We start from the raw sequence: 5,000 nt of genomic DNA on the forward strand, positions 1-5,000 counted from the left end.
TAAAGAAGCTACTGGATGCCAAATAAAGATGATTCGAGTTGGTGTTGTGGGTTTATCGGTGTTGTTCTGGTGGTTTATGATTGCAGGGAAGGGTTGGGTTGAGTTAGCGTGTGGATGGGTGGATGGGTGGTTGGTATGGTAGGTTGGTGTGTGGAAGGTTGCTTGTATGGAGATGAGATGTAATAGGGGTTCTGTTGTTGTTGCTGTTGCCCTCTCTCTCTCTCTCTCTCTCTCTCTCTCTCTCTCTCTCTCTCTCTCTCTCTCAAGGAAGAAGTAGCACACACGGATATAAACACACACACACACACGCCTCTTATTTACACCTTCCTTTACTTACACCCATCAAATAACACTCCTGTCTCTCTTCCCCACCACCCCCACACACACAACCTCCCATAACAAACCCACAACAAACCCACAACAAACCCACAACAAACCCCATCCACTTAGCTATCCACCTCCACCTCCAAGACGTTCCCGCCGCCAACCATCCCAGCACCCACCGCTCCTCGCCTCGCCTCCCGTGCGCCCCATCAGACCTCCATCAGAGCGCCGCTACCCGTCTGCGCTTCGGGTCGCCATTACGAGTGAGGCATCGTGCGTGTTTGCATTTTCTGGCGGCTCCCTGGGACTCTATTAGCATTTATTCCTCGTTTCCTAAAGGTCCCAACACGCTGACCCGCCCCGCCGCTCCCACAAACTGTGTCCTGGCGTCTGGGGGCTTCAGGGGGGCGGAGAGACTGGGGTAGAAGGGGAGGCAGTAGATGGGATGGATGGTAGGTATGGCTGGGAAGGTATATGAGGGAGAAGAATGGGGATATGTAGGTTGCTAGTGGAAGGAAGGTGCTGGGAGAGAGAGAGAGAGAGAGAGAGAGAGAGAGAGAGAGAGAGAGAGAGAGAGAGAGAGAGAGAGAGAGAGAGAGAGAGAGAGAGAGAGAGAGAGAGAGAGAGAGAGAGAGAGAGAGAGAGAGAGAAGAGGGAGGGGCCTATGTTCGTGCACCGTGGTGGTTTATCTGGCAGCAAATGTTGTGTGTTTTTTGTAGTGTGTGGAAATGGTGGTGGTTCTATTGTTTTAAATGGAGGGACGTGCTTATGATTTAGTGACATGGACTACAAAATTTACATACATTCACCTGATGAGCTCATAACATTGGCACTTCTGCAGGTAACTCAACTTTGATATTCGTTATTGAAAGCGAGAAACAATTAAAGGAAAATCTAATTAATTTTTTTTTATATATATATATACATGTAAGAGAGGCTCTGGTCTAAGGCAACGAAACAGGGTATGAAAGGATCTACTGAGAAAATCTAATCCATTAAAGAAAGCAGTCCAAAATCGAGGCCAAAGTTATGCTGTGAACTGTCTTGAAGCTACGTTGTGTTACCATACGTGCTGCGCTTCCGTATGCTGTGCTGCTGTTAGGTTACACGTTTCAAGGGACCTTTAAATGCCTTAGGAAGAATTCTGGATACGTTTTATAATTTCGTGTTTTTGGACCTCAGATTTGCTAGCCCCAGTGAATTTTCCGTGGATGTAAATACCTCACGCACACACTAACAGTAAAGCAGTGCATTGCTCTCACACCGGCAAGTAAAGTATAGTGGCATAATAAAGAACACAGTAAGCTAGGATATGGGCAGACCAAAACACCGTAGCACAGGCACTAACCAATGTATTAAGCTAGGTTAAGTTAAGGATAGACCAAAAAATAAGACATCACAAAAAAAAAAAAGAGAGGGAGAGAGAGAGAATCAGGTTAAGACGAGACCAAAAACAACACAACGGCAAACAAATACGAAACTTGGTTAAGGCTAGACCAAAAAACAAGACACCACAACGCAAAAACACTACATTAAATCAGGCTGAGGACAGATTAAAGCAACACAACACAAGGTCGAAGCACACGAGTAAGTCACCCGCTACAGCACCCATTACAGTAAGTTAGGTTAAGGAGAGAGACCAAAAAAAGAAAATGAAAAAAAAAACTGCCCAACCAAAGAGAATACAGTGAACCAGGTAAAGAGTTAAGTAGAGTTACAGTGAACCAGGTAAAGAGTTAGGTAGAGTTACAGTGAACCAGGTAAAGAGTTAGGTAGAGTTACAGTGAACCAGGTAAAGAGTTAGGTAGAGTTACAGTGAACCAGGTAAAAAGTTAGGTAGAGTTACAGTGAACCAGGTAAAGAGTTAAGTAGAGTTACAGTGAACCAGGTAAAGAGTTAGGTAGAGTTACAGTGAACCAGGTAAAGAGTTAGGTAGAGTTACAGTGAACCAGGTAAAGAGTTAAGTAGAGTTACAGTGAACCAGGTAAAGAGTTAGGTAGAGTTACAGTGAACCACGTAAAGAGTTAAGTAGAGTTACAGTGAACCAGGTAAAGAGTTAAGTAGAGTTACAGTGAACCAGGTAAAGAGTTAAGTAGAGTTACAGTGATCCAGGTAAAGAGTTAGGTAGAGTTAAGAAAAGACCAAACGCAACACACCACAAGGCCAAACCACACCAGCACAGAGCACCCACAGCACCCACACAACACCCAATTACAGCTAGACTCATGAACAAGCCAAGCCACGCAGCGAGGAGTCACCAACGGTCACTGGAATGATGTACAGTGAGTCCTTTAGCGGTGAGTACGTGAGGTGAAGTGAAGTGAAGGAGTCAGCAGGTGAGTGGAACTGACTGACGAAGCCCTGCAGGTGAGTCCGGAGCTAATTGATCGACGGGAGCACCTGGGTTTTATATTAAGACGTATTTCAGGTGACCGCTGCACTGAATGTAAATGCTGACTCGGGTGAAGCTTCAATGTGGCGAGGACAGTAATTGCAAGGCTTGTGTCGACTTTTAGGGAAGCAAAAATAGCGCTTTAAAAAATATATAGGTAACGGAAGCCCATAAAATGTAAATGAAACAAAGTGAAAAGCGTTCAAATAAGGGGATGACTACCGCTACAGAGAGAGAGAGAGAGAGAGAGAGAGAGAGAGAGAGAGAGAGAGAGAGAGAGAGAGAGAGAGAGAGAGAGAGAGAGAGAGAGAGAGAGAGAGAGAGAGAGAGAGAGAGAGAGAGAGAGAGAGAGAGAGAGAGAGAGAGAGAGAGAGAGAGAGAGAGAGAGAGAGAGAGAGAGAGAGAACTACACCTACTATAGTACATGGCTACCTTTTTTACGAGAGCACTTCCATCTTTCCTACCATCCCTTACCTTACCTACCCTTCCCCCCTTCCCCCATCCCTACCCTCCCTCCCTTCCTCTTCCTTAACCTCCTTCGCTCCATCTTCCACCTCCTTAACCTCCCTCCCCCACCCCCCTCAGCCCATAACAGCTTGCCGCGCCCATAACAAGCGTAGTATCCAATGGTGAGCCTTCAGGTAGTTAGTACTGCACCTTATTGGGCGAGGCGGCGTGAGGACCTCTTCACCCCGAGGCCACAGGCGAGCAGCAGCAGCAGGAGGAGGAGCAGGAGGAGGGATGGAGAGTGAAAGGAAGGAAGGAAGGGAAGGAAAAGTTGAAATAGAAATGGTTTGTAAAGGTGAAAACGACACTGATGTGAGGAGATACCAGGAGGAAGAGGAAGAGGTTTATGAGCTGGAGGAGGAGGAGGAGGAGGAGGAGGAGGAGGAGGAGGAGGAGGAGGAGGAGGAGGAAGTTTAGGAAAGGAGAAGATGAAAATAAACGCGGAAGACGATGCCAAATGTTTGAAAGAACGAGAAAAAGAAGAACAAGAACAACAAGGACAAGGACAACAAGAACAAGAATAAAAGCAACAAGATAACGATGCTAACGAAAAAAAAGTAAAAAGAAAAGGCTCACAAGAAGAGAAGAAAACGTGCGCACAAAAAATGAGTAATAACGGAGGAGGAGGAGGAGGAGGAGGAGGAGGAGGAGGAGAGGACGAAGTAAACTGATGAACAAACATTTTTTTTCAAATATGACCCAGAAAATTAATGTTTGAATAATGAAAACCCTATGAATAATTAATGTTATTATTCAAATGACCGCCACCACCACCACCACCACTGCCACCGCCACCGCCACCGCCACCACCGCTACAAAAACACCAGTAATATTTCTCTCACCTAAAGAAAAAAAAAATAATAATAGTAATAATAACAAAGATGCTTTTATCCTATTATAAGAAAAAAAAAAACACCTTTATTTACATATCACAAATTTTCCTCTTTTACAATTTAACTTATAGATTTGTTTACATTTTTAGAAGCACACCACGTCCTCCTCCTCTTCCTCCTCCTCCACGTCTTCCTTCTCCTCCTCCAAATCCTCCTTCCTTCTGCACCTCCTTTTCCACCTCATTCTCCTTCCTTCAAACCCAAATCCTAACCCCCAAACCATTTCCCTTTTTTTTTCTTCCACCCATTCCTCCTCCACCTCCTTCACCACTCCCTCTCCCTTCCCCATCTTCCGTTACCGATTCGAAGATTTATCGCGAGTTATCTCCGTGGGGCGCAAGAGTATTTACGGAACAAAAAAAAACGAAAAAAAACGAAAAGAAAACGGAGAAAGCGGGAGGGGGGACCACGAGAAACAGGCCTCAGAACCACCAGTTAGACCGCAAGATGACATTCTCAGTACAAAAACATCTTCCCTGCCAGGACGATAAGATCTCAACGCGGGGCATCCGGTAGATATGTAGGTATGGGGCACCGGGGCATGGAGGGGCGGGGCGGAGGACTGCAGGGAAGACGCAGAGGCACGGGGGCATAGGGCACGATGCGATAATGAAGGGAGGGTAAAAAAAATAATTAGAAATGGGAGGGAGGGTGGGGAGAAGGATTGGAGTGCTCTAAGTGGGTGTATGCTAAGTAGAGAGTAGAGAGAGAGAGAGAGAGAGAGAGAGAGAGAGAGAGAGAGAGAGAGAGAGAGAGAGAGAGAGAGAGAGAGAGAGAGAGAGAGAGAGAGAGAGAGAGAGAGAATACATAACGTGGAAAGCATTAAAAAAAATAGAAAATGGAATTAAGTTTAAAGCAAAGAGATTATCAGTGTGTGTGTGTGT

This window comes from Scylla paramamosain, chromosome 13 (assembly GCF_035594125.1).
Source record: "Scylla paramamosain isolate STU-SP2022 chromosome 13, ASM3559412v1, whole genome shotgun sequence".
Taxonomy (NCBI): Eukaryota; Metazoa; Arthropoda; class Malacostraca; order Decapoda; family Portunidae; genus Scylla; species Scylla paramamosain.